A 16,355-nucleotide genomic window follows, 5' to 3' on the forward strand; every position below is an offset into this window, starting at 1 on the left:
TATATAAGAGATAAAAGAGTACATGATCCTATATTGAAAATTGTTGTAAGTTATCCACTCAAGATGAAAACCACTTGTTAGTCTAGATAACAAATTCAATAAACTAGATATCTAACAATGTATCAAACATATAAGTTCAGAAGAGAAAGCTTAAAATAGAAAATATAAGAAACAAATGCACTACAGGATATATACTAGTTCAAAGACTAGATTTCCTAGTCTTCTACATCCAGTTCAGAATACCATCAAGAAGATTCTTGATTGATCAGTAATTGAGGAATATTACAGTCAATTGTGGCACATGAACAAGCACTCTACTGAGCAAAAACTCTCACACACACAAAAACAATTCACTTTTCAAAACAGCGGTGAATTGTTCAATACAAAAACCCAAAACCCCACACTCTTTCTCAACTCTCTTCTCTTACTTTCTTGATCTTCTCTATAGCTCAATCTTGGAGCACTTTCTCTATCTAAAAAACCATTCGTTTGAGAAGGAGTGACTGAACTATATATATAGGAAACTTTAAGTAACAAGCAGTAGTCAAAGTTAGTTAAAGTTGGTAAACTAACTGTCAAGGTTAGTTAATTCAGTTGGTATTTGGAAGGAATCAAATCCCAAAAATTCCACCTTATTCCTTTCAAATATAAACTGTAAAAGATTAAGCTGCTCCTTTCCAAGATGGTGATCCTTAAGTATGCCATTAGTTCCCAAGGCTAAGCAAGTTTAGGCAATGCCTAAACTTACATACTGCTAAGACTTTGGTGCCAACATCACCTGGATTATCTTTTGTTTTGACTTTGTCTAAGTCAATTATCTCATCTTCAATTTTCTCCCTTATCGAGAAAAGTATTTTGTCAATGTATTTACTCTTCTCATGATAAAGCGGATTCTCGCACAAGTGAATTGAAGACTGTCTATCAGAGTAAACTTTTGCGTTTCCATTCAGACAGTTTAGTTTGTGTAAGATACATTGGAGCCAAATAGCTTCTTCAAACGCCTGAGTAGCTGGGCTTTCCAACACACATAGTTTCTGTTGGTCATGGAGATATAGGCAGTAGTGGACCTTTGATGTTCTCTATTTGAAGCATAGTCAGCATCTATATAACCTGTCAATTCAAGTTCCTTTTCTACCTTTTTGTACACCAGTCCATAATCCCAAGTTCCATTTAAATATCATAGAAGCCATTTGAGAGCTTGCCAATGCTACATTCCAGGATTTGACATGAACGTACTAAGAATACTTAGTGCATGAGCTATATCTAGTCTGGTGCTAACCATTACATACATTAGGCTGCCTAAAGCCGTAGCATATGGAAATTTGCTCATTTCTTTGATATCTTCTCAGCTAATTGTACATTGTTCTTTGGAAAACATGGATTGACCACCTAATGGTACTAAAGTATTCTTAGCATCCTACAAATTGAATGTGTGAACCACTTCTGAATGTAGTTAAATTGCTTAAGATAAATCATTCCATCTCTTTGGTTTCATGTAACCTCTATGCCAAGGATTTTCTTAACATGACCAAGTTATTTCATTTCAAACTCTTGTTTGAGTTTAGCTTTCATTCCTTTTATTATTGCCTTATCCCTACTCAAAATGAGCATATCGTCTACATAGAGTAACAAGAAAAATGTTGTGGATAAATTCAGATTTTTAAAGTAAAGGCAGTGATCAAAATCTGACCTTGTAAACCCGATTTCTTGCATATAAGAATTGAATCTTTTAGTCCACTACCTTGGTGATTATTTCAATCCTTATAGAGATCTCTTCAGTTTGCAAATTAGCTCTAACTTGTAACTTTCCACCTAAAAACCAGGTGGTTGTTTCATGTATATTTCATCTTCCAAATAACCATTCAATAAATTTGTTTTGACATCAAGTTGTTCCACCTCCATGTCTTGTTGTGTAGCAATAGATAGAAGCAACCTTATTATCTTATATTTAACCATAGCGGAAAAAATTATGCGTAATCGGTGCCTTCCACCTGAATAAAGCCCTTAGCTATAAGTCTGGCTTTAAATCTCAGTGGTTCATTTTCTGTCATTCCTTCTTTCACTTTGTATATCCACTTGCATGCAATCACTTTCTAGTTTGTAGAGTTAGCAACAAGTTCCCAAGTCTTGTTCTTATTAAGTGATTCATTTCTTCTATCATAGTTGCAATCCATGTTTCTTATGTATTCCATTTATAGCTTCTTCATAGTTGGTTGGTTCCTGAATTTCTGTTTGGACAGAAACTAGAGCATATGTAATTAAATCTACCTCTACGTATCATGCTAGAGGTTGAATGCTTAGTCTAGCTCTATCTCTAGCAAGTATCGCTAGACAAATCTTCTTGGTCATTAGAATCTCTGTTTCCTCATCGATTGCATCATCTTCAACATCATTTTTACTCGGTTTGGCAGCAGACTGCTCTATTTAAGGTTTGGCAGTTTCTTTGTTTGCTAAGTTCCCTGGAACATCATTAGAGGAACAACCAATCTCAGATATTAAATGAGGAAAATCATGTTCATTAAAAACCACATTTATTGCTATGACAATCTTAAGTTTGCTCTTTTGGTTAACACATATTCTATATTCTTTAGTGCTAATAGGATAACCAAGGAAAATACATTTTATGGATCTAGGCTATAGTTTATCTTTTGATTAATGTACATATGTTGTACAACCAAAGACTTTAAGATGTTTAGGCAACCTTCCATACTACATTTCAAAAGGTGTTTTTAAATCTATAGATCTATTTGGGTCTCTATTTATCAAATAGAAAGCTATAGCTAATGCTTTTCCCCAATATGGTTTGCCTAGTCCAGAACTAAACAATAGACATCTCACCTTATTTAACAGGGTCTTATTCATCCTTTATGTAATTCCATTTTTTTCGGGCGTGTTTACAACAATTATATGCCTAGTTATGCAATTTTCTTTACATAAAGCATCAAACTCATTATTCACAAATTCTAATCCATTATCAGTCCTAAGAGTTCGAACTTTCAAATCAGTTGGTATTCTACTTGAGTTTTCCTTGCTTTAAATTGATCTAAACATTCATCTTTAGTTATCAATCGGTAAGTCCAAACACATCTACTAACGTCATCTACAATTGAAAGAAAATACTGCTTACCCGAGTGTTTGGCACTTTATATGCCCCCCAAAGATCAGTATGAACATACTCAAGTATCCTCTTTGTGTTGTGTTTAGCAGCTATGAATTTAATATTGAGTTGTTTTCCCAAAATTCAAGCTTCACAAAATGGTAAGGCACATACTTTCAGCTTCTCAATTATGCCTTGATTGTGCAATTCTGTAATGCCTTGTTCACTTATATGTCCAAGACTTTGATCCCAGATTTTCATGTCATTTTCTTGGCTTTTCACCATTTAATGACTAACAATGAGCCTTTGGTGATCTTCAAGTTTCCCTCACTAGATTTGTAACCATAGCCTTCATCTTCACGAGTCCCTAGGGAGATTAAATTCCTTCTGGGTTCTGGAATGTGTGTCACATTGGATAGGGCTTTGATTTCTCCATTAAATTGCTTGACAGCTACTTTTCCATGTCCACTACTCTGCATGAAAAATCATTTCCCATTAGCATTTTTCCACCATCAATAGGTTTGTAATAAAAAAAATGACTCTTGATTTGGACACATGTGATAAGTGCATCCAGAATCTAGAATCCACTCCCTGTTTAGTGAAGTTTCAGAGATGGAAAAGAGCTCTCGATATGATGAGCATTCTTCATTTCTTTATGCAATAGCTGCAATGTCTTTCTTGACAGATTTAAGATCATTGTTGTATTGTTATATTATTTTTAATCTTGTTGCAGCTTGGAATGGCTTGTTTGGTCCTTGTATTTATAACAAAATCGTTATATATGGTCTGACTTTCCACAGAAGTAGCATTTATGAGTTTCTCTACCCCGTGACTTGGATCTTGAATGTGAGTTATGATGATTCCTTGAGTGGCTTTTTCTTGATGTTCTTCCTCAGGGCAAGTACACTTCTTCTTTATTAGATTCCTTCTCTAATTATAATTCAAAATCCTTAGACTTTAGAGCAACAAGAACATCTTCTGAAGAAATTAAATCTCTGCCATATTTAATGGCTGCTTTGACCTCTTGGTAGGCAATCGGTAGAGACCACAACAGAATGATAGCTTGACTTTCCTCATCTAATTTGTGATTGATGTTAGCCAAACCTATAATAATCTCATTAAACTTGTCACTGTTATTATCTAAAGACAATGAGGAGTTCATTCTAAAATCATAGAACCTTTCAATCAAATTAATCTTGCTTGAGATTGAAGGCTTCAAGTACAGCTCTTCCAACTTATCCCATACTTCTTTTGCTTTAGTCACATTGGTCAATTTCTTCCTAAAATTGTTAGATAGATGCTGAATAATGGTGTAGTATGCCATCTCTTCCATTTCTGCAATTTCATTAGGTTTCTTCTCAGATAGTAGTTTTTCTTCTCCAAGAACCTTTGCCACCTTTTGGAGTACTAGAATGCCCTTAAGGCTCTCTCTCCACAAAGCAAAGTCACATGTGCCATCAAACTTTTTAACTCAAACTTTACCATAGTTGTCATGAGTTCTTGGAGCTTTCTTGATCAATCTTGTAGCGACAACCTGGATCTAATTTGTTGTAAATTATACTCTCAAGATAAAAACAACTTGTTAGTCTATAGATAACAGATTCAATAAAATAGATATCTAACAATGTATCAAACATAAAAGTGCACAAGAGGAAGCTTAAAACAGAAAATATAAGAAACAAATGCACAACATGATTTATACTTGTTCAAAGACTAGATTGCCTAGTCTTCTACATCCAGTTCATAATACCATCAAGGAGATTTTTCATTGATCAATAATTGAGGAAGATTACAGTCCAGCGTGGCACATATACAAGGACTCTACTAAGTAAAAACTCTCACACACACCAGAACAATTCACATTCAAAATATTGGTGAATTGTTCAATATAGAAACCCGAAACCCCACACTCTTTCTCAACTCTCTTCTCTCACTTTCTTGATCTTCTCTCTAGCTTAATCTCAAAGCTCTTTCTCTTTCTCTGTCTAAAATCCCATCCGTTTTAAGAAGCAGTGACTGAACAATATATATAGGAAACTTTAAGTAATAAGCAGTAGTTAGAGGTAGTTAAAGTTGGTAAACTAATTGTCATTGTTAGTTAATTCAGTTTGTATTTGGGAGGAATCAAATCCCACAAAAATGATAAATAGAACAGAGAATTAAGCAACGAAATCTGGAAAGAAGAATTATGAACAGCCAAATTATTTTTCTCAAAATGTTGCACCACATGAGAGCTAAGTTAATGTTATCTCATGAAACACTTAATCGACAAAATGTTTGCAACTTTTTTTTTCTTTATTTATGAATTACCACTCAGCTTATAATACATGGGTGATATTATTATGGAAAACCTAGCTGCATTCCAATGAGATTCTCACTTCGATATACATGATTAACAATTTATTAGCTTACATGTTTATTCAAATAAATATATAGAGTATTCAAATGTGTATATAAAATAACATACTTTTAGTTTCGTCAATAACTAAATGTTTTACTTTACAATTCATTATTATTAGAGTTTTACAATTATATATAAATTTAATGATGAATATATATATGGGTGTACTATTACTTATTACTACACATGGAATTGTTACTTTAATATTTGTTATTGGATTAAGATCAATAATCCATATTATAGTTGTTAATTAATATTTCTAAGAATAAATTTTGATTTTATCAAATTTTTTAAAGGATTACTTGATGAAAAACGTGTATTTATTATGAAAATATTATATTATAAACTTTTCATTTTTCAAATGCATGTCAATTTCTAAATATATCTAGTGTCTTTCGTTGATTGGAAACAATATTAATTATGATAAAAAAAAAAACTAAATTCGAAATTAATGTAGAAAAAAAATATTTACTTATTGGTAACTTGTTATACAAAATCACTATGTTGTTACATCATCATACTTGTTAGTATCCATCTATGATAGTAACCACTGAAAAATCTTCCATATATATTGTGAACAAAAGTACCTCAGTTTAATCACACAAAACTAAAACTTTTGCTTCCTAATTTTTAGTGGAAACCAAATCACTATATAAACTTTTTGGTGACCTGTATTATTTTAGCAACAAAATTTATCAAGTTATTTTAAAGTCATGGGTTCTAACGAGTTAAAATATTCACATATATCTCTTCTATATAAAAAATGTGTAGATAACAGAAATTCATGGTTTTAACGGTTTGTCTTATTATGTTTAACGATATATTCTAAATATTTAACGAAATATACATTTAAAAGTAACTAAAAATAGATATTTATTAATGATATTAATATAAATTTAAATATTATAATAATATATAATATAAGACTACATATATAATAATTATATTAATATAAATTCAAATTCAAATTTAAATATAATAAATATCATTATTATAATAATATATAATGCAAGTGTAGAAATTTAATAATTATATTTGTTATACCCAAATTTCGAGAATAGAAATTATGATCTCGAAAGACAGGCTCGTAAAGTGTAAGTTTGAAATAAGAAAGTGTGCCATGTCATCAGCATTTATGTGAATTAGGTTTGACAATCTCACTCAAGTATTAAAACGACGACGTTAGAATCAATGAGCTCGGAACTACACCCAGTCTCGAAGGTGTTCTGAGGTTACATGTCAAGCTCGAAGCTACAATTACAAGTGTTCAACACTTGTATAAATTTCCTAGTTTATTCTTGTTGGCGATCTAGTATCAGTCAAGAAGGTTCGAGCTTGGGCATTGCGAGCTAGGAGAGGATGATTTCTATAAGGTCACTTGCTAAGGCCGAGGCAAACCAATGTAGTGAGCTCGTGATGATTGATCGATCTCAAAGGTATGTAAGTTATATGTTTGAGGTTGCTAATCTAGTGTGAATACGATTACCATTTGAAAATCCCTATCTCTAGAGGATATGTTGTAATCTGTTAATAAATCCTGATTGTCATTGGATATTATGTAATTAAAAGCATTTATTTGTATTTGTTTGAAATTTGAAATATAACTTTCCGAAATAAGAGGAGAGATATTCTGTAAACCAGTCTATAAATAGACTGGAGAAATTCATTTGTAAGGGGGCTGAATTCAGTACTGGGAATACTCTGCTAAATTGCGTTCTAAGAGCTTTAGGAGAATTCCACCATTAAATAATATCGACTCGTGGACTAAGCAGATTTTAACTACTGAACCACGTAATATATCATGTGTTTATTGTTGATTTTTATTATTTTGTGTTTAGTGCTCTCCTTTTCTAAGTTGATGAAAAACGACGTCAATAGTTTGATGCTTTCATTGAGAGCCATTAAACAAGACGATTAGCTTGTTTAATAAGAAAACCTCTGGAACTATCAATGGCGGCTGCAAACAACCCCAGCACTAGGCGACCATTGCCTCAAATACCAGAGGAGCAAACTCCTCGCACCGAAGAATATCCACGACGACCTGGAAAGCAGTCCATGGCTGACCTGAGCCCTAAAGAAAGAAGTGATTCATCCGATTCCCAGGGGCCACCTGCTCCCAGGCCGGATGAGGATCTTTACTATAATCTGGAAAGATATGTCCCTATTGTGGAACTAGAGAATCACCAGCTGCACAAACAATCGGCAGAGGCGACAAAGCGCAACGAGGAATTAGCCAGACAGGTTGCCGAGGCCCAGGAACCACCCCGGAGACCTAGAGGACGTCCCCGAGGGAGCACGGCCACCAGGAGGGCAGAACAAAGGATGCAGCAGGATCAGTCGAGGCCCCGGAGGAACACCTAGGCTGAGGCCACTAACAATCCGACTGTGGAGCTGTCAATAAGGATCGGGAATAACCGAGCTCCTCCAGAAGCTTAGAATCCGAATCCCAAAGCTGCAAGAATGGGAGGCAGCCTCCGTCACCCATTTGACATCCAGCATCTCCAATGGGGCACCCCTCACCAGTGCAAGAGGTCCCACAACCTGTACCACGGAGGTCGTCTCGCTGTGGCAATCGAGATGGAAACCGACAGGCCAAACCCGAATAGGTGAATGAAAGGGAGGCTACTTGGGAGCATAGAGCTCCTCAACCTTCGAGAAGCTAGGTTTCAAGATCACAAACCGTTGGGGTGAGGAGGCCAGCAGGGGACCTACCTCGTATTCACCGAGCCTCGCAGCCAGAAAGAGATGTAAGCTTCGCAAGAAGGTGCTCGGATTACACTTGGTCTGTAAGCATATATAATATTGAACCTAGACATACTGGGAATCAGGGAAATCATCCTGACCTACGAGATCACCTAAACTATAACTGGGGGCAAGATGATCCCCCAAACCCTGATCTGTGAGACCATTTGAACAATCGTAAGCAATCGACGTATAACCCTATGCCGAGACAAGAAGCTAGAGTTTTTATTAACGATAACCAATTCCCACAAGTTCAAGCTCGACCCCCAGTGGATCTGGTCTAAGAGAGGATTAATTAGTTGGAAAGGGCATTCAAGCTCCTGCAAGACGAGCGAAGTAGAGATAAGGCGGAAGAGTTCGATGATGAGCTCGAGCCTTTTGCCTTGCATATTTCTAATACCCCATGTAGCACCATTCGATGGAAACTCATACCCATATAGTCATCTGAGCAACTTTAATACCATCATCCGAGCCAGCAATGTTGGCTACGAGCTCTGATGCATGCTGTTTCCAGCTTCTCATGGGACCAGCAAATAATTGGTTTAAGAAGTTTCAAAGACATTCGATCTCGTCCTAGGATCAATTAGCAAGTGATTTTAAAAAACAATTCAAGGCTATGGTTGGCATCTGGCCTGAGGTCGAGGCCTTGACCAATGGCCGACAACAGCAAGGGGAATCACAGAAAAGTTACCTTACGAGGTTTAATATAAAAATGGCTCGAGCTCAAATTGTCGATGATAGTGGCCACTTGATGGCTGTTAGAGCTGGTATACTACCAGGGAGTCCCCTTTAGGATGATTTACAAAGGAAACCCATTAGGTCATTAACTGATTTCAACTGGAGGGCCCAGAGGTTTGTCAATGTAGAAAAGGCAAGGTTAGCCTTAAACCTGACCTCCCAGCCCGTGACTACAACGACAAACGTTAACTCAACCTTGACTTCGGCGGCCCCATCAACATCAAAACTCTCTGGCGATAACCCTTCTAAAAGGAAGAAAAATGAAGGGAATAATCCGGAGGCTGATGGAGGGAAAAAGAAGAAGGGAGATAAGTATTTCTTCGTCTACAAAGTGTATACTGAGCTCAATGAGACTAAGGAAAAAATATTTCTAGCCAATGAAAATCAGGCCCCGTTTAGGTGATCTGACCTAATGCGGAATCAGAAGGAAAAAAGGGACTCCAATAAGTACTGTAGATTCCACAGAGACTTTAGACACATAACTGATGAGTGTCGACAACTGAAGGACGAGATCGAGGGCCTGATCTCGAAGGGATATTTCAGACAGTACGTAAGAAACCAAAATTTCAACCAAGCCTCAACAAGTCAAAGGACAGTAGATACACAACCTTCCCAATAGAATAACACCCAAGTATGGGAGGATGGGCGACCTCCTCCAATTGATAGAGAAGATGTAGTAACCATCTCAGGGGGACCTCGTATTGCAGGTTCGGGCAGGAACGCCCAAAAGAGATACGTCAACGAGCTCAAGACTGGAGACATTTTCCCCTACAAACCCGAACAACCAGCTCCAAAAAAGCAAAGGTTTGAAACCCCACCCATCACATTTACTGAAGAGGACGTGTCACACGTCTAGTTTCCTCACAATGACCCACTGGTCATACTCTTTAGCTCGCGAATAGGAGGGTTTGCTGAGTCCTGGTTGATAACGGGAGCTCAGTGAATATCATTTACAAGGCCACTCTATAAAAGATGGGACTCACGGTTCGCGATTTGAAAGGATATGCAACAACACTATATTGATTTTCAGCCTGTACGAGATCGATCGAACTCCCCGTGACTTTGGGAGACTATCCAGTCTCAGTAACTAAGATGATGGAGTTCGTGGTGATGGATACCCCATCGGCCTACAACATATTGCTCAGGAGACCCGCCTTGATTGGGCTGGGGGCAGTATCGTCTGTCAGGCATCTAGCCATCAAGTTCCCGAATTCTAGTTGCATCGGGACATTGAAGGGGGACCAGCTTGCTAGAAAGGAATGCTACAAAATCTCCATGTTAGGAAAAAATCAAACAAGCGTCCAAACACTTGTAGTTATTCAGGAGATGGACAGATCTGCCTTTGAGATAGAGGAGGAGATCGACCCCATAGTAGAAGAAAGGGTCGATCTCAAACCATTGGAAGAGCTCAAGGAAGTGGGGCTCGATGAAAAAGATGCCACGAAGGTGGTAAAAATGGGCAAGAACCTTTCTGAAAAAGCAAGATAGCAATTAATTTTCTTCTTGAAAGAAAACTAGGATGTGTTCGCATGATCACACTTGGATATGGTAGGAATCAGTCCGAATGTCATAAGCCATGCACTAAATATTGACAAGAGCTTCCCTTCAAAGTAGCAAAAATGAAGGCTCCTAGACGATGATAGAAAAAAGGCCCTCAAGGAAGAGGTCGAGAGGTTAAAAGCAAATCAATTCATACGAGATGCTTTTTATCTTGATTGGATCGCCAATCCAGTGTTAGTCCCAAAGCCCAATGGAAAGTGGTGAACATGTATTGACTACTCAGATCTTAACAAGGCGTTCCCTAAAGACTACTTCCCTTTACCTCAAATAGACCAGCTTGTAGATGCCACTGCAGGTCACGACATCATTTTATTCATGGATGCCAATTTTGGATATAACTAGATTTTCATGCATGCGCTGGACCAAGAACATACGAGCTTTGTGACCGATAAATGATTATATTGCTACAACATCATGCCTTTCGGGCTCAAAAACGCTGGAGTCACATACCAAAGGCTGGTAAATAGGATGTTTGCTGAACAAATAGGAAATAACATGGAAGTTTATGTGGACGATATGTTGGTGAAGTCCATACATAACAATAACCATGTGGATGATCTCGCTGAGTGTTTTACTATACTTCGGAAATACAACATGAAGCTGAACCCACAAAAATGATCATTCGGAGTTACTTCAGGTAAGTTCCTTGGATTTATAGTAAATGCACAGGGAATAGAGGTTAACCTAGACAAGATCAAGGCGTTAATAGATATGCCCTCACCTTGAAAACATAAGGATGTTCAAAGCTTAACTAGACAAATGGCGGCCTTAAGTAGGTTTATCTCGAAATCTACAGACCGATGCCTTCCATTCTTTAATCTTTTAAGAGGGGCAAAAAATTTGAGTGGTAAGAAGACTGCAAGCTCACATTTCAAAATCTTAAGAAACACCTCGCCGAACCACCAATCTTGTCCAAACTGATTACAGGAGAAATTTTGTATCTATACCTCGCGACAACCGAGCAGACCATTAGTGCAGTACTAGCACGAGAAGATAGAAAATACATAAAACTGTATACTACGTCAGCAAAAGATTATTGGGGGCAGAATCGAGGTACCCATTAATGGAAAAACTTGCTCTGAGTCTGATACATGCAGCTCGAAAGCTTCGACCCTACTTCCAAGCACATCTTATTCATGTGTTAACTGACCAGCCACTATGACAAGTTTTGTCCAAGCCAGAAGCGTCCGAAAGATTGTTAAAATTGGATGTCGAACTCAGACAATTCGAGATCACATATCACCCTAGAACCACAATCAAAGAACAGGCGCTGGCATATTTTATTGTCGAATGTACTGGGATCTCCAACGATGAAGTTGTAACCCCAGCCCTCGAGCTGTGGAAAATTTGTATCGATGGATCCTCTAACAAAATTGGATCAGGGGCAGGTATCATATTAATTACCCCAACAGGAAATCGTTTCCACTCGGCTTTAAGGTTCGGCTTTAAATCGTCAAACAACGAGGCTGAATACGAGGCATTACTAGCGGGACTTCGAATAGCTAGAGAGCTCAAAAAAAGGGCTATACATTGCTATGGCGACTCGTAGCTAGTGGTCAACCAAGTCTTGGGGGAATATCAGGCTCATGGTGTAAAAATGGCTGCGTACCTAGAGAGAGCAAAAAAGGCACTCGCACAGTTTGAGTTCTACGCTATAGAGCTAGTCCCTCGAGAAAAAAATTCAAATGCAGACGTATTGGCCAGGCACGCCACAACTAACGAGGCTGATACACTGAACATGGTCCCAGTAGAGTTTCCAACAACCCTGATTATTAACGAGCCTGACGAAGAAGAAGTATGCATTATTGACTCGCAACAAACCTGGATGACCCCAATAGTGGACTACATCGAAACCAGAAGTCTCCCAGCAAACCAGAACAAGGCTAGAAAGTTGATGTATCAAATCCCAAGAAACACTATTGTGGAGGGGAAGTTGTATAGAAGTGGGTACTCTATGCCATTACTTCGATGTGTAACTCCACCCGAGGCAAAGAAGATTTTGGAAGAAATCCATGAAGGGTTTTGTGGAGATCACACTGGGGGGCATAGTCTATCCAAAAAGGTGATAAGGTAGGGGTATTTCTGGCCCACTATCAAGGCAGACTCATTCAAATATGTTAAACGATGTGATAAATGTCAACGATTTGGCTCAATTCCGCGAGTTCCACCCACCGAGCTTACCATGATGAGCTCCCCATGGCCATTCGCAGTATGGGGAATTGACCTCATAGGCTCATTGCCAGCTAGAAAAGGTGGGGTAAGGTACGTTGTGGTCATAGTTGATTATTTTACAAAATGGACCGAAGCTAAGCCCTTGGCTACAATCACCTCGAAAAAAGTCTTAGACTTCGTTGTAAAAAATATCATCTGCAGATATGGGATGCCCAGGAAAATAGTATCAGACAATGGAACCCAGTTTGACAGTGATCTTTTTACCCATTTCTGCGAAAAAATGGGATAATAAAAAGTTTCTCCTCTGTGGCCCATCCTCAGTCAAACGACCAGGTCGAAGCAATCAATAAAACCTTAAAATCTATATGAAGAAAAGGATAGAAGAGGCAAAGGGGAAATGGCCCGAGGAGTTGCCTCAAGTCTTATGGGCTTACAGAACCACATCATGGACTTCACCAGGACATACTCCCTTCTCCCTAGCTTATGGATGCGAGGCCATGTTTCTTATTGAGGTCGAAATCCCTACAATACGACGCCATATGAACAATCAAGCCTTGAACAAATCTTATCTCGAAGAAAGTCTAGACCTCATTGAAGAAAGACGAGATGGAGCCGATTTGAAAAATGCTGCATCAACAACAAGCTACTAGATATTTTATAAAGAAGGTTCGAGATAGAACATTTAGATTGGGAGACCTGGTGCTAAGTCGTATATTTTTAGCTACACGAGACCCTTCTGCTGGGGTACTTGGACCTAAATGGGAAGGGCCTTACTAGATCGAGTCTATCATTCGACCTGGAGTGTATAAACTGGCGAGGTTAAATGGAGATTTTGTTCCGCGGGCTTGGAATGGTGAACATCTACAACCTTATTATCACTAGTGTAGGAATGATGTTTCCATTGTCACCAAATAAGTGCTTGATATTTTTTTTTACTTCTTATCAATAAAGTTCTACATTTTAGTCAAAAGTTTTATTTTCTTTTTAATGATGTAATTTTTTGGAAACCCTTTTAAGTGGTATACGATCATACCATAGGTTTGAAAAGATATATAAAAAAAAATGTCTTGATTGTTAACCCGACATGAAAATAAATAAGTGTACACGCGAGCTAAAAATGTCTGGATTATTAACTCGACTTGAAAAACTATAAGTGTATGGATTATGAACCAAACAAACAAGCTAAGTTAGTTTGGAACAAACCAGTAAAACCTAATCGACAGTAAAAAAGTTGGGATTATAGGTAAACCAGCTGCTAACTAACTCAACTCCAAGGCTGGAAAGTTTTGCAAATAAGTCTCGGCCTCGTAACCTCGAGGACATACTCGAGGATGAGAAACATCGACTAGAAAAGCAAATAAAATCAAACTACTAAAATAAAATGCCAAGTAAGTACTTTCGAGTACAAGGTGAAAGTAAGGTTTTATATTGACAATAACGAAGTCAAAAATGGATACTTTGAATAAACTGTACATGAATGCATTGAAATTCAATCTTAAATCCAATAGATGTATTTGTGCAAATAAACAAATATAAAATCAAGTCTTTAATATTAACGTGCTTGAAATATTTCCACACAGAAATGTAAAAGAAAAATATTAAGGCAAAAATTTAAAAGTAAAATCAAATGCATGAAGATTTTCGAGCTAGAGACTCATGAGCATAAAGATTAAAATTACTATTTAATGATAGTGAAAATAACTTTGAATCGAGCTATAAGTTGTCTTCGCCCCAAGGGCACGTATATATATATATAAATATATATATATAAAGAGATAGTTACAAAATTCATAATGGGGAGTAGCCCATGGTCTCGCCCTCATGGGTTAGATGCCTCCCCGACCCCAGTGTTAGATGCCTTTGCTGCCTTCTCAGCTTTGAGTTTGGCCTCCTCTTCCTCAAGTCGAGCTTGCCATTTGGCAACAAATTTGTTCTCGAGGTTGGCTTAGAAGCTGGTGTCGAGGTTAGGATTGTTAACCCAAATCCAGTACATCGCCATGTCAATGGCGCGGTCCTTCTTGGATTTGAACTCCTCCAGGAGGTGGGTTTTTTCACCTTCGATTATCTTGAAGGTCGCCTTGTTTTCCTCCTCCAACTTGGAATTTAGCTCTCAAAGTTCCTTAATCTCATAATCTTTCTCCTTGATCTCGAAATTCTTAGCCTTTACCTCTTTCAAGGTTAGTGCCATTGTTGATTCGAGGTCAGACACCTTCTGGGCAATCTCCAGGGCAGCCTCAAGCTTCAGCTAATGTTCAGACACCTTCAAAATGGATGCATCCCTCGCTGCCACCTCTTGCTTCACTACTTTGAGCTCATCCACAAGCTTCAGCAGAGCATTTTTGGCACCTTGGGCGTGTGCCCTGCTCGTGGCCAGCAAGTGTTTCAACTTGAAGTTGTGTTGAACAAATGAAGCAAACGCCTGTACACAAAAATAAATACGAGTTACTAAAAGTACAATATAAGTCAGTATAGTGCAAGAAGGTTACAGTAAAGATGACTTACCGAGGATAGAAGCTCGCCGCCCTTGTCGAAGATGGTGTTGGCATCGCATCAGGAGGTAAGGAACTCCCATTGAGGGGCACCAAGGCTGCTGAGACTTTGGCCCACGCGGGACAAGACGTCCGAACCCAGATTGACTCCGTGCGACCCAGCTGCATAGTCAAGCACGTATTATGGGATGTGAGTTAAGATTGTCCAGAGACGTTCCCATGTGGGGGCTTGTTTTTCTAGGCTGTAGGGGCTTGCTGGGCCGGTCGGGCGACAGGAGGAGGCATGGTGATGGCAGGCACCACTGGCTCGATCTCATTATTCACTCCGACCTCGAAGGTAGGGTCGGCAGCTTGATCTGGGTTTTGAGCAACCGAGGCTGGAGGGGCCACTTCAAGCCTTTTGGGCACCTTTAAGGGGCGACCTCCCCATTGGGACCCCTGCTGGAGTTTTCTTGCCTTTGGTGCCAGGGGTCGGTTAAGCACGTTGTCGAGATCTAAATCCATTTCACCTGACAAACACAATGGTCACACTTTAGTGATCGAGCATAGGTTACTAAATAAAGCAAGACTAAGGATAATAGAAACCTAACTAGTACTCTCGACAGAGCATGAGCTCGGGGACTAGGAAATTCCCCTATCTTCTGAAGATGCTCGGGGAGTCCCTTCTCTATAGGTGGGAGATAACCTCAAAATTTCCCTATATACGTTAGTTCCGTATTGAACGACAACCCCATCCCAGACTTCTTTTATACTATACATTGTTTGATACTACCCTAACCAGCTATCAAACCTACGAACTCTATGATCTACCCATTACCATACAAAGAAGTTATCCCTAGGATCCTTAGAGAGGATCAATACGCTGGGTTTGTGCTTAAGCAAAGAAGGATACCACATGGAGGAGTCGAGCACAACTTTACCTCCATCACCCGAGCTCGGTGAGGCTTCGTTGCTTGAGGCAGGTCGATCATGTCAACGGGCTACAGGAGCATGGGACCGCAAGCTCAAAGATCTCCTCCTAGGGCGAAGTCTGTCAGTGGGAAGCGACACGGGGTCCCACCTCAAATATTTGCGGTACACCGAGTCATCCGTAGATTGGCCTTCTTCTAAGAGGCCGCAGGCTCAGAGCTGGTCATCATGGGGAAGGTAGGACAAG

Source organism: Humulus lupulus, chromosome 5 (assembly GCF_963169125.1).
Source record: "Humulus lupulus chromosome 5, drHumLupu1.1, whole genome shotgun sequence".
Lineage (NCBI taxonomy): Eukaryota > Viridiplantae > Streptophyta > Magnoliopsida > Rosales > Cannabaceae > Humulus > Humulus lupulus.